The 27,333-nt window shown below is 35.5% G+C and overlaps 1 protein-coding gene and 1 pseudogene across 1 annotated transcript in view; one reads left to right on the forward strand and one right to left on the reverse strand.

Moving 5' to 3' along the window:
* Positions 1–27,333, reverse strand: part of LOC145494250 (uncharacterized) — a 448,804-nt gene that overhangs the window by 248,440 nt on the left and 173,031 nt on the right. The window lies entirely within an intron of this gene.
* Positions 888–6,284, forward strand: LOC145495726 (uncharacterized; annotated as a pseudogene).

The following is a 27,333-nucleotide window of genomic DNA, read 5'->3' on the forward strand; positions in this document are numbered from 1 at the left end:
CAATGCTTCAAATGATCAATTTCTGGTTTTTTTTTTCCTTGCTCTGTTGTACTGTGATCAAGGTATGTGCCAGTTAGGTGCGAAACTTTTTGCTGAGGAATCCTTTCTGTTAGGCATTGATTGATCACTTACCAGTAGATGCAATGCTTCAAATGATCAATTTCTGTTTTTTTTTTTTTTTTTTTCCCTTGCTCTGCGGTACTGTGATCAAGGTATATGCCAGTTAGGTGCGAAGCTTTTTACTGAGGAATCCTTTCTGTTAGGCATTGATTGGTCACTTACCAGTAGATGCAATGCTCCAAATTATCAATTTCTATTTTTTTTTTCCTTGCCATGAGTTACTTTGGTCGAGATTATATATCAGGTGTGTGTGCAAAGTTAGCTTTATTCTGAAGTATACTGTCAACCTCTTTTCTTGGAAGAAGTAAGACTATGGCTAGTATTTGTTTCTTGGTGTTTGTGTGTGATTTAGAACTTGTGGCACTCTTTATAAACAGTACCCAAATTTTGGAATCACCTAATTTATTTTAAGTTTTCTATGTTTTTGTTTTAGAAGGCAGGAGTAAAAGAGAAGAAATGAAAGGAGAAAAAGACAGAAAGCTATCAAAAAGAGAGCAAGGTTTATGACTGGAAAAAAAAAAATGATGGAAATGACAGCAACAATCAGCAATCTTAAGGCCAAATGTATTGCCACTCAAAGCTATTTGGATTCATCAAATAAAGCTATCAGAATTTTAAAATGCAAATATCAAACTTTGAAGGAATTAACTTCTCAAAGCAAAGCAAATCTAGTAAAAGAAATCAGGCAAGATCAACTTTTGGTTGTGAAAGACAGCCACAACAATGAAATTGTATTAGGCCAGGGAAGGTTTGGAATTGGTAAGCTCATGTCTTTCTCAGTTAGTGAGGAATCAGTGAAAGTTGCAGTTAAGCATTACACTGAGTTGACAACAAAAGAAGCTGTTGTTGATGAAGCATGTCTTTTATCTCGAATTTCTCATGAAGCATTCCCCTTTGTTTTTGGTGTAGTTTTTGGAGAGTCGCATAACATGCTTGTGTTAGAGGTTTGTGGAATTACAGAGGGCATTGAACATTCATTTACCATTCATAGAGCTCTTCAATCAAGTGTGTGTGTCACTGACACATCATGGTTACACATTTTAATACAGTGCTGTAAGGGATTTCATTATCTCATTCCACTGGGATTGTTCACAATGACATTAAAGGCGATAATATCTTGATTGCAAAAGTGAACTTGGGTGAGTGGCAGCCCAAAATAATAGACTTCAACAAAGCGTGTGAAAAAAAGACAGCCAAGATAAAAGAAATTCCTGTGAGTGAAAGGGCTAGACTCAAATCATGTCATAAACATATTGATCCAGCACTGTATGATGGTCAATATGCCCCTGGTACAACTTCAGATGTTTATGGCTTTGGCTATATGGCTAGTAAAATTGCTAAAACAAAGAAATCGGAATTAATTGACAAATTTGCTGTGACCTGTATGACCAAATATAGGCGACCAACATTTGATATATTACTGAGAGACCTTAAGACTGTTATAACCTTGTAATGTTGTTTAGTTTTAAAATTTGTCGCATACAATGCAATATTTTTAAATAGGAGTGGTCATGTAATGCTTCATAAGAATGAATCCTTATTCAGTGTAATCAGATTGCGTTAAAAGTTCCTTTGTTGGGTATTGAAGTTAAGACTTGTATAAAAAGTAACAATTTAATTATTAAAGGCATATTTTGCTAATTAAAATGTCAATCAATAGACAAGTGTTGTTTTATTCAGCTGGTATTGTTTACGTTATTTTCCGATGGAAGATTGGATTCAAAAATTTCAACTTCCATCGTGTGTGAGTACACATTACTATACCTGAACTCAGCCTTTCCATGGTCCAGCGCTTACCAGTGCTGTGCATACTTCTCAGATTGGATAGAAAAATGTATTTTAACCCATTGACTCCTGTGCCGCCCGTAACTGCCCGTGACAAGCCTTAGCCTTTGTTCCACTGCTCACGTCATCACCTTTTACTTCATGTAACTTCTGCAGGAGGAATAGATCTTTCCAATGATACCCAGATCAAAGTGATCGACTCAATGGAGCCTGAAATATGCATGAAAATGCTCAGAAATTTGAGTGAAAAACTCAAAGCAAAATTTCCTGCCACTACACGTGGCTAATCCATGGCTAAAAATGCCCGTCTCGATGATGCTTTCTTGGAAGTTTTTAAACGGGAAGCAAGCCCAGTAGAACATCAATCACTGCAGCAAAAAGACAAGAAAAGGAGAAAAAGGAAAGGCAAAAAAAGATTTTAAAAAAATGAAAAGCCTGAAGATGTAGGTCACTTTCTCGTCTCAAAACGACGTCAATTTTAATGTCTCTGCAGTAATAAAAAATGTGTTTGTCCCATGGGCATGTTGCCATGTGCAAATAAAAATTAATACTTGTCCCAAACAATCAGACATAGGTTTTAGAGCATCCTGGAGAGTGACTTGAAAATGTCGGGAATGCTAAGAAGTACAGCTGTACGTCACCTACATAGTTTGTTGTCTCGCACAACAATCATTCACTAAAAGTTGTCACAATCTGTTAACCATTAGAGTGCTGTTTGCTCTTTCGTACTTTTGAACCAACGAAAGCCGCATATTTTCGGTCAAAATGTCTTCTACTGTAAGTTTCTTGATAAATTTTTTTTTTTTTCAATTCTTGATCAAACATGCTTAGATTTTATTGTGCCCATCGCTGAATAGCCTTTTTTTGCTTAACTATTGTGCAATTTTTTTTTTCAGTTTTCAGCATCTGTTGAAGATGGTCTAAAGACGGGCCAACTGAGCACTAATGAATGAATTTATTTGGTACCCCACCAAGGCTGAGAGAGTGCACATATCTAAACTTATTGTACAAAAGTATCCCTGCATAGGAGATAAAACAATCTTGGACACCTCAAGCACCTGGGTATGTTTCTTTGTAACACTTCTCTAAACTAGAAATAGGATTTAATTTGCCCAAGAAATATTATCTAGATTTGCATGTGTAAAATTCTCCATTATTATGCTGTCCGGGTGCAAACAATCGAAAACAAGACTTAAAAATAGTGAGAGATACATTTACATGTAGCTATCATACATTATTATGCAAAATCACGATTTTCCTACTGCAAGCAACCTGAGCTTAGTATGGGTGACATTGGAGAAATGTGTTGCAAATAAACAAATAAATGTTGGGGGCTTTCCGAGAAATAAATTCATTTTCTGGATGATAGTGAGCCTCAAAAAAGGCAAATGTTCTCATCAACTCTAGTACCTATTCGATATTCCTTTGTTGTTATTTAAAATATGAGAAATTACTTTTAGAATATTGTAACCAATCTCTTGTTTGTGGAATAAAAATACTGTCAATTAGTCTGTAAGTATAACGTTCATCTATTTCCTCCTCTAGATGTTACAAAATGTGCAAAATTGTGCCATTTAAGAACACTTCTTATTTCCAGGGTGCCTTATTGATTCAACACAATTTCTTGCTTACATTCTTAGGGTTCGTTGGAAGTTAAAATTATGAATCGCATGAACAAACTACAGCGACCAAAACGCCTAATAACGGACAATGTTGGGGAACAGAAAGGTGCAAAGCTTGGGAAGAGGTTGAGACTATCCTTAGATGCCTCTTCACAAAAGCCACCACTGCCAGAGGGGGAGACAATTGACACTCTCAAGAACTATCTAGAAAAACAATTGCCCTTGCTCTCAGGGAAAAAAGATGTCAAGTCCCATCGTGACTTCTTAGAGCATACCTTTGCTCTTAGGAGGTTACAGATACTAGACAACCCCTGTCCAGTAAGAGAGGTTTTGGAAAGCTACCCATCACCTCAACAATTTGTGCATGTAAGTATCAGACTAAATGAATGGAACAAACCAACAGTGGTTGACCGTAATTGTAAAATATGACACAGTCTAATCTAAGTCTTTGCTATGCCAGTTTCCAAAAGAAGATGCCAGTAAAATTTCCAGGGCTAACCATTCTATGAAAATACAGGATTGATAGTAATTCAAAGACAATTCATCAATTTATTATCAATTCTGTTGATCAGTTAGGCCAAGTTAATTGTGATTTGTTCCGAAGTGTGTTCCTATTGCAATTGAGTATTAATTTTATTGCATTTGCAGTTGAAAGGGGAACTGTGCCGGATCTTTGGGGATGACGACATTCCCCAAAACATCAGGAGCAAATTTCAGAAGACCTGGGGGCCTAAAATTTTAAAGTATGCAGAGCAGAAGAAGGGATGGATCTCCTACCTTGATGAAATGAAAGCTGCTCTAACTGAAGAGGGCATTAATCCTACAGGTAAGTAAAAGAAGGGATAGCTAGAGTACCTTACTAGTCAGCTAAAAATATATTCAAAACAGTGAAGGCCATGCTGTGGGTGTACCGATTTATATTAACTTTGATATCTGCGAAAGTTGTGTTACCTGGTCATGTCTATTTTTATGCACTTAGACCCCTCTCTGATATGTGGGCCCCTTGGAAGTCTGATTTCAAAGCTCCCGTCCCTTCTTAATTGGACAAGAGGTTTAATACTAGTGTGATTAGATTTTCACGCGATCAATTTCAGTGAGTTTAATAGAGAAATCGGGTCTTGCAATCACCTAAGTATCTTTTAAAGAGTATTCTGTCAAATTTAGATAATAAGCCCTCAGCTAATTAAAGGCTCATTCGTCGACGGGGTTATTATTGGAGGGAGCTTTGCATTTATAAAATGGTTGGCAATAATAACAGCTAAAACAACAAGATAACAGCTAATCCTAACAGTCTATGGGCTTAAATGCAGGAGGGTCTACTTAGGGTGGACTTTATGCAAATAACATTTGCTGGGCTTATTTTCCGGAAGTTGGGGGGGGGGGGGTGGCTGGTATTGTAGTTTTACAGTTTTTAGGATTATTTGTGTTAATGGTGTAATTTGGTATATTTGCCTGCATGTATTTGGGAGTCTTAATTGTGGATTCAATTCTTGATCAATTGAATTGTGTTTTAAACAGAAATTAAAGATCAAACAATGTTGGTTTTAATCAACAAAATACTGAAACAGAAAGGAAAAGGACCTCAACAGGAAGTGTTTACAATTCTCCCAGTAAGTAATTCTCCCAGCAAGTGTTTGTAGTCTGTTCTAATATGTTACATCTTTTGGTCTTGGACAATACTTTCAAAAATAAATAGACATACCTAGCACATCTATATTTGCTCTGGGCATTGGTTTTGTGATTCCAGTTTTATGAAAAAACCTTTTTTTTCCTCCTTCTGATGTCAATGCATAGAATGTATCGCTGGTTTTGCTGGTTGATCAAAACTAAATATCATAACCATTTAATAAATAAAGTAAAAAAACCTGGGATATGATAGATGATTGATATATAAACAACCTCGCCAAGAATTAGGTCTCTGCGGTTTTTCATTCGCGTGTTGTTCAGAAAAGTGTTTCACCCAAATTCATAGCGCTTTGTATGGAGACGCCATGTTGGTGCCCATCCAGATGGTTGCCATAAAGTAACAGAAACTTTTGTCATTGAGTTTTGGTACTGAAAAAAAAAGTTATTACTCTAGAGCTCTAACACGTTGAAATTAAATATACTTCTTCTAGTGCCTGTGGCAAACAAACTAAATAAAATGTCTGCAACTATGCCATGTGAGGGTCTTTAACAGCGATAGATATCAATGACTCAGCAGCCATCAGTATCTCTATACTGGGCTTCCAATATTTCGTCATCATGTTATACAAATATGTAAGTATTTTACATGTAGTTTAATTTGGTAAATTATATGTAGGAAGGTGACTCATCTTTCGTTTTTTAATTTTGTTATTTTTGTTATTTTTATTTCTTTTATTTTTACAGAGAACTGCTTCAGTTGATGATGAACTAACCATATTTGTGCAACCACAAATTGTTGGGATTGGAGAAGGGTTTGACCTTGACAAACTTTATATAGTGTGTGAAGGAACAGCGTTGTGTACTATTCCACTTCAGAGCATTGTGGACAGCATTGTGGCTTTGCTGTCATCATTTTACATATTTAACATGGTATATAAAGACAGCAAAGCCATATTGTCTTTCTTAGAGCAAGCTTTAATGGGGATTGGCAGAGGCCACACCTTGCTGAGCGTCAACACCCTATTTAATGACATTTCTGATTTGTAAATCAATCGACATGATCAATCAATCAATCAGCTTTATCTAAAAACAATGCATCACTTCAATTTTAAAGAGAATTGCTTCAGTTGTTAATGCTTCCTGCCATGTTTGTGCAACAAAAAGTTTTTGCCATTGCTAAAGGGTTTGACTTTGACACACTTTATATCGTGTTTGAATGAATAGTGTTGTGTACATGTAGTATTCCACACCAGAGCATTGTGGTCAGCATCGTGGCTTTGCTGTCATCATTTCATATATTTAAAGGTGAAGTTTCACAGGATTTGGAGTGATTTCGTAACCCAAAAACCATTAAACAGGAATCTGAGAGCAATGGCTAACTTTTGTTATAATAACCTCCCTATTGTTGCCGAGTGTCTTTGACAATAGATTGACTAAGTCAGAATGGATTACAACTTGAAAAATCTTAGACTAATGTTTTTCAAGTTCTCACATTTTTTCCCCAATTATGTGCAATAACAAATCATGCTTTGTTACTCTTTCAGTCGATTTCCTTCTCTTGGTTTTCTGGTAACATTTTGTAAAGTAAAGGTGTTATAGCACAATTTTGACCCAGTTAGATCAAAATCCCCATGATACTTCCCCTTTAACATGGTATATAAAGACAGCAAAACCATATTGTCTTTCTTAGAGTAGGCATTAAAGGGCATTGGCAGAGGCCACACTTTGGTGAGCATCAACGCTCTCTTTTCTAATTTGTAATCACTTGTATATTACTGAATTTAACGAGATAAATGTAATCTATCAAGCAGGTTTCATAAAGGTCCGCTTGAAACTCTAGCATATATAAAATTGTAATTTTTACAAAGAAACATATGGGATGCTGGCAGTGAATAGAGTCTTTTAATAGCTGTTTTATCCACGGTCAATTTGTGTTCTGTTTAGTTTACCAACAATGTTTGTGAGAAAATAAAATGTTTTTATTTTCTTCACAAAACGTGTCTACTGTGTATATATTTGTTACCAATCCCTATTGTGGTTCTTAGACAGTTTAAGCTTTTTTTTAAAGCTTATTAGGGTGTTATGATAAGTGTAAATCAACCACAAAATTAGAACCATTCTAGGGTAAGTGGTAGTTGATTTTAGCCCTCTAATATAGCTGTTTTAGACTCTGTTAAGTCTAAAGCAGATCTAAAGTGAAAAGTCCTTTACACAACATTGGTGGTGATTCAGCCCTAAAAAGGGGGCTAAAATGGGCTAAATCAGTCTCCCATTGTGGCCATTGTTTCCCCTCTATACAGGTTTGAAATGGCTCAAATGGAGCCATTTTTAACAATGCTAATATCCATTTTAGTCCTTGTAAGAGGGCTATTTCAAAATAATTAAGAGTCACTGACTGGAAATATCGAGAATGGCTGGTCAAGTTAGAAAAATCGAAAACCCTGAAACTTTGCCTAAAGAACGCTTTTAGGGAGCCACTTTCGAAAATATCATTCCGATTTTCTTAGAATTTAAAGTCTTCGAGAAATTCGCAAAAAACGAAAATATAGCTTTTTGCCTCATCAAATATGCAAAAAATATCTGGAAAATTGACAAAGTTCTCGGTATTCGCATTGAAACAGTTTACAAAACTAGAACTCGGGGTTAACTTAGCATAAGAGCTTTACTTTTCTTCTATCTAACAATAGGAAGTTTTACATTTTTCAAGCATTTTGAAGGATTCCGTCGACCGTTGAAGAATTGTCTTCTTAAGCCCCTATAAAAACGACAAAAATTGCGTGGTTTTGGGGGCTTAAAACCCATCTCGGTATGTCCGATATGGAGCTAAAACAAGTACTGTGCAAAAGAGTGTCATTTCTACTATAATAATATGGAAAAAAATCTCTGGGCAATCGAGGTTCACACAGGTAAAATGCAAAAGTTCGCGACAGTCTCTTCTCAAATTTGCATAATGCGGTGTGTTCAAAGAACTCTTGTTGAGCACTATAGTCTGTTTTTGTTCCATTTGTGGGCCATGCTTTGTGGGAAATATAAAAAAAGAGAGTTGATCCATGTCGTTATTAGAATATTGTTTCATTATTTCACGCAAGATACAAAAAAGCTATCGAAAAAGCCTAAACTATAAGTTCAAAGTTACACAGATTAAACACGCGACATGTATTGCGTGACTGGCGTCGCGTAAGATATATTTTCAGTTAGCTACAATTGAATCGAATTCCTCGATTATTGAGGTTTAGACACTTACTTATAATACAAGCATATAGGTGTTTGTCTTTCCCTTCTATACACACTCCATTAGTCTGCAAATATTCGAAAGGAGACTGGTCTTCTAAAGTATTTTTTAATCATTGTGTGTCGATTTTGATCTTGATGGAAAACGGATTGTTTAGATGCACTAAATGAAACGAAGAGGTTTTATTAACATGATCCAGCTAGACCAAGGAAGCAGGTTTTCTTAAAAAATAGAGTAAGACTGTTTGATGTCTATCCCGCGATCTGACCTCGGTTGGAATTCGGCCCAGTCCAAACGGCGTGCTTCTGCCGTGCCAAACTCAAATAAATTTGGCCCGGCAGTGGCATGACACAAAGCTATGAAAGATTCAAACGTCGAATTTAAGGTGGGACTTGACCTAAAAACACTTAAAAACACACCATGTTTCAAACATTTTTTCCTGGCTAAGAGTTAACTCCAAACCATGGCAAAGTATACATTCTCAAAAAGCTCAAAGGGCAAAGATTATGAAAAAAAATATTTGTGTACCCTATAACTGTATTGTAACCTGACACCTGCTGATTAAATCTGCCACCTGCTGGGGAGTGCCAGGGCTTACTTGAGAAAAGATAACTCCTACTAGAACTGATAAAAAGGAATAATTTTTACATTTTACAAAAGAAGACAGCTTGCTGGGATAAGCATAGAGATTTTTGAAAAGTTAAAAGCATGTGAAGTTATAACCAGTTAAATCTGATACAGAAAATCTAGCATACGTTTCAATGCATAACTTTGACAGAATGCACTGGATGGAAAAGGTCTATGCTTATCCCCAGAACTTACTAAAAACAACAAATCCTGAAAATTTTAGCTCAATTGAATAAATCCTTCTCAAGATATCTTTTCTAGAGGACGAAAATAACTCGTTTTGAGAAAACGAGCTTTAAACTTACAGTAACAGTACTTGTCAAAATAAAACTTCAATACCTTAAGATTCGAGTTCCGTAAAAAACAAAACTTCGAATTTCTTTCAGAATTTTAGGTTAAGTCCCGCCTTAATTCATTGGCGCAGAGGATCGGATGAAGTTTGCTTTGCTGAAGACCTTTTAAACGCTAGAGAGCAACTGCAGCGGATGCAGCAGGATATGAATTCACAAGGACGGCAAAAATTGCGTAATTTTACGGGCTTAAAGGACGTTTTAGTTTGTCCAATATCGGGTCGAAATAAATACTTAGATTAACTTTTGGTCTCCTTCAGTTAGTATTTGGAACAAAAAATCTGGGCAGTAAGAACGCGGCGCGGTGGCCTCATGGTTAGTACGCTCTTCTCCGGATCGAGCGGCCCGAGTTCGAGCCCTGGCCGAGGACATTGTGTTGTGTTCTTGGGCAAGACACTGTACTCTCACAGTGCCTCTCTCCACCCAGGTGTATAAATGGGTACCGGCGAACTTAATGCTGGGGGTAACCCTGCGATGGACTAGCATCCCATCCAGGGGGGAGTAGAAATACTCCTAGTCGCTTCATGCTACAGAAACCGGGGTAAGCTCCGGCCTGATGGGCCACTTGGCTCACATGCAGACTTTACCTTTTACCTAAGAACGCGCGCCAGCAAACACAAACGTTTTTAAGGCTAGGGGAACCTTTTTGTATAATTGACGAAAATTGAAAAGTCTCTTCATAGAAAGACTACTCGCTATATTTCTAGCAGTGCTTTTTTGTCGTTGTTGGTGTCTACAATTACTTAGCCTTAATAGTTTCCAAATAGCAAAGAAAGAGGGAAAATCGATGGTTAAACTGACAACCGTTTACATAACACATTATCCCCTGTCGAGGAAAAGGTTGTTGTTATTCATCGTGATAGATCCAATAATAAAGTGTAGTATCGTTTGTCTCATGATGTAGTCACTGAGATGTAGATCGCGACGTCGCGATGTTGTTAGGGTGAAGTCTTATGTGAATAGCTTCCTTGACCCTACGTAAGACTTCACCCTAACAACATCAACAGGGATAGTGGAATTAAAATTCCTGAAGCATGGATAACCACGATCAAGAAACAACAACAGGAGAACTGTACAGCAGCGGACCACTGAGGGAACAGCTACTCGCCCGAACAATGGAGCAATAGGAGGGTCGAAATGCACCAATCAATTCCGACCTGTGTGATATAAATGATACCGTGCAATCAGTCGACCTCATCGCCTGAAGAAGACTAGCAGTAAGCAGTCGAAACGTCGCGATCTACATCTCAGTGACTACATCGTGAGACAAACGATAATGCACTTTATTATCACATTATCCCCTGTCATCTTTTTCGGCTCAATCCTCATAAAAGGTACCGCAAAAGCTCTCGCGGTGGACCTTTTGAAGACTAACCCCCTAAAATGTACGACGAGCATCCCCGTCATTTTTAATATGAGTCTCCTCCCCACCACCACCACCGCGGGAATGAACAAAGTTTGCATGCCGTGTAGCGCGACTTGGCTTCGGCGTGCTCTTACGTACCGCGCCGAACTGAATTCATAGCCTGCTGCATCAGCTGCCGTTGCTAATATTTGTAGCATTTAAAATGGCCTTCAGCAAAGCAAGCGTTTTCCGATCTTCTGATTGACTGAACTCGACGTTTGGAATCACCGCTGTTCTTGTTATTGCCACTGCCGAGACAAAATTATTTGAGGTCGGAACGGTAGAAACGCGGCGTTTGGACCAGGCCGAATTCCAACCGAGGTCAGATCGAGGGATCGATTTCAAACAGCCTTACTCCATTTTTCAAGAAAACTTGCTTCCTTGGTCTGGCTGGATCACGTTAATAAAACCTCTTCGTTTCATTTCGTGCATTTAATTAATTCATTTTCCATCAAGATCAAAATCGAGACACATGTTAAAATTTACTTTAGAAGACCAATCTCCTTTCGAATATTTGCAGACTAGTTGAGTGTATATAAACGGGAAAGACAAACCCTGATATGTCTCTATTATAAGCAAGTGTCTAAACCTCAATAATCGAGGAATTTTAATTGGAGCTACCTGAAAATATATCTTACGTGACGCCAGTCACGTAATACATGTAGCGTGTTTAGTCTATGTGACTTTGAACTTGTATTTTAAGCTTTCTCTGTATTTTTATGTACCTTGCGTGAAATAATGAAACAATGTGGTAATAACGACATGGATCAACTCAGTTTTTGTATATTTCCCACAAAGCATGGCCCACAAATGGAACAAAAACAGACTATAGTGCTCAACAGTAGAGTTCTTTGAACACACCGCATTATGCAAATTTGAGAAGAGACTGTCGCGAACTTTTGCATTTTACCTGTGTGAACCTCGATTGCCAGAGATTTTTTCCCATCTTAATTTAGTAGAAACGACACTCTTTTGCACAGTACGTGTTTTAGCTCCATATCGGACATACCAAGATGCGTTTTAAGCCCGTAAATCTACGCAATTTTTGCCGTTTTCACAGGGACTTTAGAAGGCAATTCTTCAACGGTAGACGGAATCCTTCAAAATGCTTGAACAATGTAAAACTTCCTATTGTTAGATAGAAGAAAAGTAAAGCTCTTATGCTAAGTTAACCCCGAGTTCTAGTTTTGTAAACTGTTTCAATGCGAATACCGAGAACTTTGTCAATTTTCCAGATATTTTTTTTGCATATTTAATGAGGCAAAAAGCTATATTTTCGTTTTTTGCGAATTTCTCGAAGACTTTAAATTCTAAGAAAATCGGAATAATATTTTCGAAAGTGGCTCCCTAAAAGCGTTCTTTAGGCAAAGTTTCAGGGTTTTCGATTTTTCTAACTTGGCCAGCCATTCTCGATATTTTCAGTCAGTGACTCTTAAGGTGCAAAACAGCTCATAAAGAATGTTGTTTCAGACATAATAGTGCTGATTTAGTCATTTAGATTACATTTGTTTTGAACATAAATTGGGCTAAATTGGCCACAAAAAATGGGCCAATTTTCTTCCTTTTTGAAGGCATGAAACGGCTCGAGAAGAGCTAATTTAACCATCCAAACGCACCATTTCAGCTCCTTCAAAAACCAAAGCTACCCTCCATTTTTCTGAAATAGCTCTTCTGTGTCTTCGTTTCGACTACCTTATAGAGGGCCATTTCTGCCCTGTTTACTGGAGCCAAAAGAACTCTATTCCAAATGGGCTAAATCAGACCCAAAAATAGTACTGTATTTTACTCACCGAAACGGTCCTATTTTTGGGTCTAAAACAGATCTTTTCGATTTACAGTGTATCTAGAAACGAACTAAACCACTTTTTCAATTCCAACTGTAAGATACTCACTCGTCCAATCCCCTAAATTAATCTCGGATAAATATAACCGTACTACAGTAATACGTTTTCGAAAACGTCTTTATTCGTTTTGCACTTGCAGTAAATTTAAAAAAAACCTCTATATTTATGTCTGTCTATCTATTACGTACAGATTTTAACCCCTATATCTAAATTGTAAAAATCATAAAAATAAATAATACTATTCTACATTTCTCTTCTCTTTTATTCATTTCTCATCTCAAGTATGTAAGTCATCTAGAGTTTATGTTTTTGATCTAATCTTTATTTATAATCCCTCGTATACCTAAAAAAGTGATTTAATGTAAAAGGGTTTTCTCTTAGGGTTTTCGTACGGGAGTTTTACTCCTGGTCTTTTTTCCCGTTGGTGTTCCGAATTTGCTTTAATGTATTCCTCTCTATGGCCGCACATCTCCCACCCACCACCAAGATGGTGCGCTAGATTTATAGACTTTCACGGCCACGCCCAAAACATTCTCGGGACAAGAATTAAAATAAAAACTAAAAATTAAAAAATATATATTTACATAAATAATTTACACGAGATTTCAATAGATTGATCTACTTTAAATAAATAGTATTATAGTATATAAAAAAAATATCAGAAACATATTCTTAAGATAAAAAAAATTTGACAAACGAAAATCTCATAAAATTTATCATATTATATTTTTTTTATTTTATTATAACATTTCTATTCGAAAAAGGGTATTTAAAGGTCGCGCATGCTCTAAAATGACATTTAAACATGAGTTTCAACATAGAACTCGTCCCTTGGCGCGTCCTTCTATTCAGAAAAGAAGACGAAAACGACGATCTAACCATATCTAGAATCCAATCGGTAGGTACCACCGTAAAACAAGTAGCAAAAAATGACAACTTGCGTTTTTTTATCTTAACACAATCTAACGAAGCTATACATAGTGACGACCAGAATTACGACTTCAGACATTTACGATTAAAAACAGACAAAGAAAACCCACACGTTAGAGCTTGGGTCTCAAATCCAAACTGGATACGATTTACAACTTTACCAGAAACTAACCAAATAGATGCTGTTTGGCGCCAATTTATCGAAACCGGAAATCACAAATATAGTTCCGGTTATGTTCGACATAAAGGAAAACTAAAAAGTTTCCTCTTCTTTAAGGATTTAACCGAAAATGACCTTATAATTAAAAATTTCGATTATACCCACGATATCAATTCTTTTCAATGGCACACTATAGATTTCAAGTCCTATAAAATGTTACAAAAACAACAAATCACTCATTGGCTAGAAGTTTCTGTTCCTCCCAAAAAGAATACCAATTTCCAAATTATTCCAGAAGGAAGGATATGTTTTTATTTTTATAAGGTAACAAAAAGAGCTTCTACCTCTAAAAAAATATGCTCGGAAGATGTCGGAAGGCCTATAAAAACACTGAGGTTGAATTAGAGCCTTCATTAACGAAAGACAGCTCACAAGGGTATCGACTCACCATACTCAAACCATGAATACTATTAAACTTAATATCCTGCCTGGTGCATCCGTAGATGTTGTTGAATATAATAATAAAAATATGGCAATTGTAGAAAAAAAATATTATGATTATATCCCTCTTATTTTTAAAAAAGGGAACATTTTTTTTTAAAAAAACGGACTTAATTATATAAAAGTTGGGAAAGAAAATGTGCTAGACAACTACAAAGGTAGATACATTTTTCAACCAATAAATGATAAAAATACAAGTTTTGAAAACTCTAGCACGGTTAAAAAGAAAAAAAGGGATATAAAAGAAAACTTAGGCGAATAGAATCTAGTTCGGATGAAGATTCTTCTTCTTCTTCTTCTTCGAGTGAAGATAGTGAAACCAAATACAAAATTAAACCTGCTAAAAAACTGAGGCGAATTAAATCTATTAATGATGAATCGTTTTTTAACCAAGAATCGTCGCAGAGTGAGGAAATCGCTACAACCCCATCCGAATCTAGTGAAGACGATTCAGTTAAAATCGATCCTAAATTATTCAAACAACTTCTTAAAGAAGCCGATAGGAAATACGCAGAAGAAGATAAAAAACCCGATGAGGTTGAAGAAAAAGTCTCGGGAGATCCCAACGCTATAGTTCTAGACGATTATTCCGAAGAGGATACTAAGTATGCAAGCGACACCGAATCTGGAAGATCTGAGGACGAAGAACCTAACACCGATGATAACGATTTCATTGTACCCGACAGCAGCGACTCTGAGTCTAAGTAGAATGATTGTATAAGTAGACCTTAATAAACTGATTTGTATCACTTGACTATGGAGCCTTTTGTCTTTCGGAACTCCATCGATCCACTCGACAAGCTCTCTTTAGAGGTTATATCGGGAGAAGATTGTGGCGATTTTATAACTTTTCGTTGATTACAAGACCATTTCGTTTCATATTGTCAAAAAAATTATTCTCAAAAAAGAGGGTATAAACACAAACACCAAACCCATATGGACCGATCGATTCTTACCACCAGATTCTAACGATACGCTTTTAAGATGGATGGCTTTTTGGGGACCCGTCTCTTTCCCCTTTACTCTACACCTACAAAAGAACCATTTTTATTCCAATCTACATCCACCTTTAAACCTTGCGACTTTTCGTATAAACCCCAACATTTTGATGTTTTTGAAGTTTTAAAAAAATTGTTTCATCCTCTAGATGAATGGAAAAAACCCATAAAAATTATAGATTGGTTTATCTACCTAACAGATAGGACCGTTTTTCCTCACAACTCTGACCTACAAAAACTTATACCAAAAAAAGGAACCCACGAAGTCTGTCGCGGAGACTACATCTCTTCTTGTCCAATGTACCTTAAATCTGTAGTAGAAGCCGATTTTGTTAGCGCTTACATGAACATGGCCCTAGATGTACCATGCGACCTACAAAAATATATCCGAGTTATTTTTCCTTGGATGAAAAAACATTTTCCCAAATTCATCTACACTAAGGCCACAGGAATGTTCAAACACGTCTATCCCCAATTATACGATGGTACAACTACCATATGCAGAAAGGCCATACGAAAATTCGCACACGAATGTAAAAACGGGTTTCCCAAATTAAGAGTCTCGCTAATAAGAACAGACGGCCTATACATAGAAGTCAATGACCTAAAACAATTCGCGCGGCTAAAAGAAATTATAAAAAAAACAACATTACCATATTGCACTAAAAACTTTTTATTTCAGAGAATCGCTTGGAGGTACGGAAAATATAATTATCAAAAACATGTTCACAGGTTCTTCGGTCGATAAATTTATGGCTTCGACTGAACCTTTACCCAAGACCATTGCCAAAACGTAGATATAGGAAAAACAAAATCCGCAACATTACGATGTTATAGAAGCTATCTTAGCTGGCTTTGTAAAATTTACACCGAAATACCTGATACTCTAAAATTAGGCGGAAGCGATATATACACCGCAATACTCACATAACCTAAAGCCGAACCTTCCACCGTTTTTTTTTTTTACTACGATTTATCGCTACGAAGCCAAAATGGAAGCATTATGCAAGATGCTAGAAGAAACGGACATTATCAACAACAACGCTCTCCAATCCGAAAAAGAAATACCCCCCATAAATATTCCCAAGACTCTACCCCCAGCTAAAACCGAATGTCACCAGAATCTATTACACGGAGAAACAATCGAAGATGAAAATAAAGAAAAAAATATGTGGAACTTCGACTGGTTTACCAAAATGAACTACCTAGAAAACCAAGTACAAAAACAAATCGATTCTAAAAACACTATGACAATATCTCATCTACACGAATTTACCGAAAACGAAATAAAAAAGACCCATGATCGTATGAAAGATACCAGATTAGAAGAATTCAAATCCAACAAACAACACAAGGACGATATACTAATAGCTCTAGGTTTTTTCATAAATAAAGAGGACATAAAAAAAACTCTCTTTTAATTCAAAGAAAGGAATAGATCTATTTGCCTTCCTATGCCATCTACAAAAGTTTAATTATCTACTTTTCATATTAGAAGATCTAGGTCGTAGACATAGCGAAATGATGTAAATAAAAAACTATTTTAATTAATAATAATAATAACAATAAAAAAATCATCTTTAACATCAAATCACTCGTATTTCAATCGTGGTATAGTTCCTATATACCCAACCCCTTTTCTGTCCAATTATTCACAGAAACAATCTGACGACAACTGTAACATTAAATATATTTTTATTCATATATATATTTCCCTTTCTTTATTTCAAAAATACATTCGTATACATGTAAATATAAATAATTACTACTACTTCTTCTTATTATTATTATTATTATTATTATTATTAAAAGTCTAAACCATAATCTTTTCTAATAAAAAAAAAATATCAAAATTAATACAATTTGGAAAATATACGTACCAAAACCCTCTTTTCGTCATCCGAGTAATATTTAGATACATTACTATCAGAAAGCGTGCTGTTATCTAATTTCTCACCGTTTTCCAATAACATCTTAATAAACTTTTTTCCGTCGCCTACTATGTCAAAATCTTCTTCTACATAAATATCCGTATGCGTAATATCGTCAAAACGCACCTCTTTAAAATTCTGACCATCGTCGTCAACAACTTCATTTACTTTAAATGATGCAAACTTCTCGACTGCCGCCGATAATCCATCTTTCTTTTTTGATCTAAAAGATCCTACTTTTTCTGTAGGAATATAAGGTATTCCCTGATTATCGTTTTCCTCGTTACTTTGTTCCAAATTCTTCCATCTAGGCTCTTTCGAATTTGGAACAACTATTTTACCTCTTTTATATACAGGTCCTGCACTTTCATTATCTACCATATCTTCTGCTTTCCTTTTTTTTCTCATCTCTCTTAATCCATCGATTTTATTATTTCTACGATAACTATTTGGTACAATATATCCACCCTTTTTCTCCTCTTTCTTTTCTTCTACACTCTCAACCTCTTCCTCCTCTTCATCAATTACCATTTCTTCGTCTTTCATACAACTTATCATCTCTTGAAGATATTTTTCCTTTTCTCCTTTCTCACGAGAAATTACTTCTTTCAATTCATCATACTCTGTTAAACCCAATAGGTTCAAAACAGATACCTGCTGAGAGTTGGTCAAACTATTGTTCTTAAATATAAATCTCGCTATCGTGCCATCGTCAACCTCGTCACCAAATTCTTCAAGCCTATTTCTAACTTCTTCGATCAATTTAGGTATATCCGTCTCTTGTTGATTATCTTTACTAAAAAAACAATTTTGATGTAAAATTAACGTGTCCATTACAGTGAATGGAAACAATGAAAAAATCACATTCTTCGCTATAGTACGAACTACTTTACCCGTTGGATCTTTCACAACATAATCTTGTACTCGAAAACCTATCTGGTTAGATGTCACTACCAAAGGAAGTTCTGAAGCAAACAAACTTCGCAACTCACTTGCTGGTATTAACGAATCCACAGTACATTTACGTAAATCCTTTTCAGTAAAATACAACATCCCATCCCTAAATTCCCAAAAGTTAATTTTCTTATCTTTCTCAAATATCTGCGACGTTACATTTATAGCTTTCTTAAAAGTAAGCTCGTTACAATCTCCTTTTTTAAATCCTGTTTGGTAATGCGGATGCATATAAACAGGATTTCCACTACCTTTAGGAATAACTTTAGTTTTTCCCGGCATATTATTCCTAGGATATTTACCTAATATTTTTGAGGGAATAGGCAAAACCTCCGTCTTCCGTCGAGTTATCTCGAACCAAATTCACATTTTCTACAAATCCCCATACAGAACTAACATTTGGAAATTTCTTCTCATGTTTTTGCAAGTTTTGCAAAGTTCTTTCGATATCTTTTGGACCCTCAAAATTCCCTCCAGAAAGAGATTTAGATATATTCGAAAAACCTCCCCGTAAAACTGGCTTACTAGTTTGGGTAGATATAAAGGGTACAATTAAGGCATTAAACTGATTTTCGAAATAATTTACATTATATGTACCAGCCTTAATAGAAAAATCATTCTTCTGATTTTCAAACAGTTAAATTATATACAATTCGAAAGTGAATAATAGCCGCCATCGATAAACATACAAAATTTTCATACCCTAAAATAAACGCATCCGGACAACCAAAGGGAGGAGGACCCAAAGTAAAATTGAACGAAGCATTCGATCCTGTATTTTTTTTCTTTAAACGGCTTAGGTTTAGATTCTAAATTCAAATAAGGAAATTCTTGTAAATCTTCAGGTAAAGTCACGTCTCTAAAATAACCTATAGTAGAAGACGTAAATATACGCTGGCCAGGAAAATGAAATGTAGAACTAGACCATGTTTTTCCAGTATTTGGATTTCTAAAAAGAGCCTTCAAAAAAACCTTATCTGCATTTATGGTAGCGGTACATTTTTCCAATCCTGCCCAAAGATCTAATTTGTTCTTTATAAAACCGTCCTTATTTCTCCAATTTTCACCTATCACAATAGAATTTAGAATCTGCTGCTCAGAAGCTTTAACGGGATTAAAGTTTCTATTCCGAAAAGAACACGCTTCTATTATAACCTTATATACAAATGGAAAAAACCACCAACAAAGATCTCCTAGAGACTTTCGTTTCAACATATATTCATCCGCACTCTCTTCATCCCATTGAATTTTATTACTACTCGAAACTGGAGGTATCCAAATCCACTTCGGCTCATCGTCATCTTTTTGCGTAAACAAAACTGTCTCCCTATGAAACATACCAAACGGACCTTCGGGATGAGGAAACTCGTCCTTATCATACCGTGGAAAAACACAATTCAAAAAGGGTAAATTAAATTCCTCTATACAATTATAAATATTTTCCACATGCTTTTTTCAAAAAAGACCTTCTTCTATTCCTTCCAAAATATCCTTCCAGTTTCCAAAAGTAACCGCCCACCGGTTAGCTCAGTTGGTAGAGCGTCGGACTACCGTGCGGGAGGTCTCGGGTTCGAGCCCCAGACCGGACCAACACCCAGGGTCTTAAAATAACTGAGGAGAATATACTGCCTTTGCAATGACATCTGCAAATTGTTAGATATTCTAGTCTTCTCGGATAAGGACGATAAACCGTAGGCCCCGTCTCCAGCATCTTCACTGTTATGGTCAGCAGGGGACGTTAAAGAACCCACACACTAACCGTAAAGAGCAGGGCACGAAGTTCCCGGTGTTGTGGTCTGGTCTTTGCCCATTGTGCTGTTGAAACGCTCGGAGACATTAGCTGTTAAAGCTACTCTACAATCCGAGGGTAAATAAAGTATACTACTACTACTACTACTACTACTACTACTACTACATTGCATCAACTTATTCTCATCCTCAATCGAAGGACCCACTATTACTAAATAAGGATCGCCATGACTATCCATTATAATGTTTCTTTCTTCTTTACTAACTTTTTTCTTTGAAGTTTCACAAATGTCTCTCATGTATTCATAAATTTGATTATTTCTAGGTGTTACCTGAACTGTATTATACGAAACACAACCATAAATAGGATAACTAGATAAACTATCAAAACCTTCTGGAGCTTCTGTAAGATATACATTAGGTGGACATGTTACGTATCTTGTATATATCGTTGGAGGAAGAGTATCCTCTTTATCTTTCTTATAAACCATTTAGTACTGTATCCTTTGAAACACTTGCAGAACTGATGCCTAGCTACGTGGAGTGCGCCGTAATAAGGGCGAAGGGAGGGAATCTAAAGACATTAAAATTACTCAATTCCAATTCTTCAAAGAATATTTTAATAAATAATTGGAAAGAATTAGAAGACAGAAATTTATTACACCCTTTATACAAATACATCATTTGTCTAGAAACAAAAAGATGTGTTTAAGTCACATGGCAAGATGGAAAATTAAACATTAACGACATCCACAAATCTTTCCATTTTTTTTTCCCGAAAATCAATTGGGAAAAAGAATTTAAAGAACTATGGAAAAGCCAACATTGGAAAGATTCCGAAGGTCAATTAAATAAGGTAAAAAATTTTATCCTAACTAAATACCCAGTCTACTATCCAAAATATAACTCTTTTGAAATTATAGGTATAGGTCAATCTAAAGATATAAAAAAATATAGAATTAAAAAATTTATTCGACTTTTCCAACACTACACTACATGACGAAAACTCAAAAGAATATTACCACAGAAAGAATGGTGAGTTTTCTGTTTTATTCTCTCTATTCGTAAATAGAACAGATCTAAGTAATTATAATGTTATGCTACCAACCCCTTCAGAATGCTCTTTAAACATAGAAACAAAAACCTACCCATTTTGGACAACATGCCAAACGATGATAACGAAAAAGGATATAGAAACTGTTTCTAAAAAAATAATATCGGGTAATTCTATAGAATTGATTACTTTTCTTAACCTTACCAGCTATCGTATTCTAAAAAAAACACACTTTTTCAGTAGTTGTAGAGACTACATGGGTAAAGAATTTATCACAAAATCGGGTGTAGGTTGGGTAGATCCCTGGTCTTGGACACAAAACGAAAAGATTATAGCCATTTCTATGACTAGAGATGACAAAGTTTACTGTTTCCCCGAAAAAATATTGAGTTTCGAAAAAAGTAATGTACAATTATTACCCAAAGAAGATTTAGTTTACCAAGAATACTTAAATTCTAATACCCACTTTTTAGATCATTTACAAGTAGCTAGTAACGGCCGCTTTCTCCAAAATGAAGTCAACGAAAATAATTGGTTCGTTTTACAAATGCTTCACGTTGCAGGGGCTATAGAAAAAACATCTACTTTTTGGACAATCAACACACCCACCATGGATTCTATCTATAACCTATTCCCTACTATCCAACCCCCTTCTCATATCAAAATTCTCAAAAAATGTACCTTGCCTAATTTTACTCACGATTATAACTGGAATCAATTGATCCCCATCAGGGTCCCCGACTTTAAGTTAAACGAATACATCAACAATTTAAAGACTTGTAAAAGGGAAAAAAAAATGCCATTTTAATAACAAACTTTCATAAACTCACCAAAGTCACTTTCTGTCACAAATTATTTAATATTATTCGTGCTAAGAAATATCTAATTTACTGCTGTAACGACTAAATATAACATTATAGAAAATCCTATTATACCGCCATACGTTATAGTCAAATGGAAAATACGCTCCGGACTTACAGGAGAAAACAATGCACAGATTCTACCCAAAAGACCTAGTATCTGTATTATCGAAACTATCGTCACTATAAAAATGATGGATGACAACTGTTTTAATAACAAATAACTCCTTTCGATCTCTAAGACAAATTCGGAAATTCTAATCTTTATAAACATTTTCAGTATTATACTCAATATTGAATAACATATTAAAGGCGATAAAAATTGTATACCACGTAAGACTGCTTTTACATACAAAAATAAAAACCTATTTATTATATTCATTTCTTTCAAGTCCGTCTCTTTATTTCAGGGTATAACTTTAACAGCGTCTCGCAAGTGGGGTTATGGGCTAATGTTAAAACGTAAAAGTAGAGCAACTTCGTTACATTTATAGCCAGTTCTTCTCTTTTATCCAACAATCTCAAACAACAACCATAAAAAATATCAGTTGCTATAACCGAATATATATTTTCGACTTTTTCTCTAGTTTTCTTTTTCGTCTGTTTGACAAATAATAAATCGTAAAAATTCATAGGCTGGTTCTTAAATGAATTTCTTTTCATTCTCCAGCCTTTTACAATTACTTTTGTTGTATCGTATACAAATGTATTCGATAAAGACGTGTTTCCGATATCGAATACTAGAAAATAAACCCATGTAGCCCATATATCTTTACTCACTAAATCCAAATTCTTTTCCGATAGATCACACGGAGAATCTTTTAACGTGTTCTTTTTTATTTTTCCGTCATAAAAATCCTCTTTAATTGTATCCCAGTTACCGAAATTTAGACTGTTGAATACTAAAACAATCTCGAAATCATTCAAAACAGTACTAATAGCGGGGAGACAAGGGCAATTCACATTCCTCAATTTTCCCCATTTTCGTATAACTTCGTTTCGTTTTTCTGCACTTTTAAAAGGACCTCTAATCAATTGCTTCTTTCCTGGAATAGCCCATAAAACTATTTGATTTTCATTCTTAGGACATTCAATCACGATTCTTCCTTCTATTTCATGACCAAATGGTAAAAAGCGTTTCTCTTTCTCTATCTTAGCTTTTTGAGTAATCGGTATTGGCTCTATTAATTTTATTTTTTTTATTTTCCAAAGATATTTTTACAGGCGATTTTTTTCTTTTTAAATCTTTAACTACTATTTCTTCTTCTTTTTTTTTTACTTGTTTTTCTTTCGGTTTCATATCTAACAATCCTACCGGAATCTCTTTACTACTCTGTAGTCTTAAGTGAATAGTTTGCCATAGAGACAGTTCGTTCCTACTATATTTTGTAGGCTTAAATAAAATATGAACCGAATAATCTTTAGACAATTCGAATATTTTTTGCCGTTTCAACTTTTGTTTCTCTAAATTGGCCTTTTGAAAATTGTTAGAACTGTTTTGCTCTACTTCGGAAAAAAAAAGCCCACCATGGAATTCTCTTTAGAGGACCCTTTTTAGAATTTACGAAACCTACCCTTTCTTTTCTAATCTTAGCACAAGCTATATCTTTTGATAACGACTTAAAACAAAACGCGTCGCGTCTAGCCACCAAAGCTATTAAAATAGACGAAGGTGATACACCCCTAAACCAAGCCATTATGAAAAAAGAATACAACTCTTTTAAACTATCCGGATCTTTATCTATCTTATAAATTGCACTTATTATTTCATGAATTAAAGTTTGTTTTGGAGAAAAATATTTACAATTATCGTAATACACCCAACGCGATCTAAATTTATCCTCTAACAAAGATATATTTTCTTCAATCTCTATGTCTGGGTAATGATCTAGACGAACGATTAAATTTAAACAATATTTCCACAATAAGCTAGATTGATCGAACTCGTTCCAAACAGATACTCAGGAAAATTAAGGCATGGGTCAGCAATTATTTTCCTCAAAACAGTTAGGGGGTGATCTACGTTCTGAGGCTTGGTTCATAACAACATAAACTTTTGGGAGACAAATACATCTTCTAAAGTGATTGTTTTTGACTTGTCAAACTTATGCAAATTAGGTCACGTGACTTGATACGGCCAAAAAAAAGTGGAAAATCTTTAAGCAAAAATGGGAACAGTTTGCAAAAAGAAGGCTTCAACAGAACTGGTACGGGATAAGTCCTAGTGACAACAGCAAAGGAACTGTGCTTGGCAATTGTTGAATAGTTCATTATTTCTGAAAATAAACGGTTTCTTCTACTAGTATCCAGTCCCCCAATAAAAGTGATTTGTCTTTTTAAAAGTTCCTATTTACGTATCTTAACTTTTCAAGCGCAGAAACGATGTATCTAATGACCCTAAACTCATGAAACTAACATCAAAGTTTAAGGACATAAGAAAAGTGTTCCCATTTAACAAAAGAGATTATTTGGCTTAAAGAGACCACGTGACCCAATTTGCACATTTTCGACATTCCAAATTGACACAAACTGTCAACCTTTTGACCTGGCAAAGTTTCATGCTGCTACAACTAAAGCTTCAAAAGATACACTACCCCCTAACTTTCCGGGTAAATAACTGGAGGCCCTTGCCTCAATTTTAGGCCTCACGGAATGGTATGCAGTACATCAGCAGGAAAAAAATTATGACATGCGCAGTCGAACGGTTTCTCGGAAACACTTGCTCCAGTCAAATTATTGTAAACTTCTTGGCTGAATATCGTCTTCCAACGCGAAGTTTTTGGCCCATAGACGTGAAAAGAAGGAAGAATGGGACACAGCTGAAAGTTCTACCGTTTTAATTTTTTCTCTTTCGTCGCGTAAGTGGCAGAAATACGTATTTTTTTACTTTTTTGCCGTCCTCAGCGGGCAGAGGCGGTGATATCGAAAAACCGAAACGGTGAAATTCGAGATTTGCCTTCTAGTTTCCTGGATAATGAAGGTCTAGAGGCCTAGACTGATTGCTCTTGAAGTTATTTCAACATTTTCCCCGCGCGCCCAAGATATTGTAGTGGAATAAATATCGAATGCACTAAGCGCACGGAGACAGCTTGGGAGATGTTAAATTCGAGGCTACGAGAGGTGAGTTCACGCTCCATTCTTTCAGGTAAATGCAAATAGTTACCCCCTGCTAGTATTGATTAGTAAGCCACAAAAACTGTTTGGTATTCCAGTAATGATTTTTTTCCAACATAATAGGCACTTTCATTTTTAATGATCTGAATAAAGGTGGTCTTGTTTAGACATGCCGCTGTTGATAATATTTTCATGAAATTTTGGGAGGGAATTAAATTATTCAGTCTATTGTGCGTTTTATCAGGTACATCAGGTTTTAATAAACACTGCTCTGCTTTACATTCCACTATATTAAGTTACTTTCGATTCCTTTCAACCTTGTTACTGTGAAAATTATGCGGCTTACTTATCATGCTAGTTTTAAACAACTGCCCCATATGAATGATAATGAAAAACAATTATGTATGTTCAAATTCATTGTAAACTGCCGACTTTACAGCAATCATGCATTATAATCACTCAGAAGTATTTTTATATTCACATTCACTGTAAACTGCTGACTGTACAACTCTACAGTAATCATGTATTACATTATAATCACTCAGAAGTATTTTGATATTTATGATCACTATTATTTACACTGGAATAATTTGTATTTTACAAATGGCTAAGACTCCTCGCAAACTAATTACTTTACCTGAATCTCAGATAGAACATAGTTGAAGCACATTTATTTAGTATGAAATTCTTACAACTGAAATAATCTTTTTACAAAAATACATTTTTAGAAAAAGCCACCCCATACTTGACTTTCATTCTTCTTGCATAGGTAACTGGGTGGTATTCATGTCCAAAGTGGATGGAAGATCAATGTTCAAAGACTGTACAATGTTGTCAAACTGTTACCAAGGACATATGCCCTGGGTTTATTGATCTCTGGGCACCAGTTGTGGACACCTACAATGTGCTGCTCTTCGCCAGCTTTGTTGGAGTCATCACTCAATACATGGAAATCATATTGGCTACTTGCAAATCTTTTGCATAATATCAGTTTATTGGCCTCCCCCTATAGGATATATCAGTCTGCCAGTGTGGATGGCAAGACAACAACATTTGTTGGGGGGCTACAGTTGAATAAAATATTGAAAATTAGATGTAATGCAATGGGTGCCTTTTGGCTAGAAAGCAAACATGCATGCTGTAAACATCTCATGCAGGCCATAAACATGACTGTTCTATGATTTGTTCCATTTTTGCCATGAGAAAATGTATCCACAAGGGAATACCTAGGTTTCTTTACATTTTCATCATTTTCCTTTAATTGTCTTTTCAGCTTTGTGGAAGCAGATTTTGTCCCTCGTAGTTTGTTACCGACTTGTTTCGTTTTCAATTCAGTAGACTTCAAAGTTCTTTCATGCTTCTTTGCTTCACTTTGTAACTTCAAGACATCTTTCCTTAGGTCATTGTTAATTCTTCTCAAAAATACTGTAAATATGAAAATGTCATTATTAAAAACTGTTCCTTACTATGATAAATAGGGTCTTACAAGTTTTATGAGAGTACCAACTTGTATTTTGTGTTATTTAAATAATAAATTTAAGGATAGAAAAACTAAAGTATACAGTGTATTTGTGTGGATTTCTGAAAGTTACTGTTTCCTCAGCGGTCCGCTTATATCGAGTCGAGATGTTGACTTGCTAATTTACAAAACGAAAGGCAGGAAAACCCTTTGGGGGAAAATGCATTCTCACAAAATTTACGACTAGACTAAAATTTGTCGGTCGCTTTTGGTTAAAAGGCTGGTTTTTTTTTTTAACATGAACCTACGAAAGTACCTGAAGTACTGGCGTAATATAAAATTAAAAATAACCTAAATATCTATCTAATTTTGAACATTTTGCAATGGTTCGAGCAAGCAGACTTTTTCAAAAGAGCATTTAGCTGCGATTCAAATCTTGTTTACTGCGTACCCAGCTATGAAGGAGCCTTTTTTTTGTGAAGCGCTGATATCCAGTCCAGAGTATGTTATTAAATTTCTGTCTGCCACGGAACTCAACGCCCAACTCGATCGCCAAAATCGCCGCTTCAAGTTTGGTATTTTGACACAGCCGTGTCCTATGTGACCATACCATTTAGTTTGCTTCATTTTACAAACTTTTTAAAACTATTTTCCTTTTAAGTATTCCTTGACCCCTTGTGGTGGTAATATATTATTACGTTAAATAAGTTTGAATTTAAAAATTTTAATGACAACATCGAAACTCGCATTAATTGACATCGCCACGAATTTTTAATGTGTTTGTGGGAAAGCGGCTTTTACTGGCAATTCAAAAACTTTAAGAACCACTTTTTAGGAGATTTATAGACGGCTTGATGACTACTTGAGCAGACACTCACCTATACTTCGTCGTAGAGTTTGTATTGTCCTCTTCAGGCCGGCACTTTCACACTGTAGGCGTTTACAGCCTCGCTCGAGTTTGTCGATTTTTTCCTCGCTCGACAGGTTTTTCAATTCTACTCGGACACTGCTT

The sequence above is a fragment of the Orbicella franksi genome, chromosome 8, assembly GCF_964199315.1.
Source record: "Orbicella franksi chromosome 8, jaOrbFran1.1, whole genome shotgun sequence".
In the NCBI taxonomy this organism is placed as follows: Eukaryota; Metazoa; Cnidaria; class Anthozoa; order Scleractinia; family Merulinidae; genus Orbicella; species Orbicella franksi.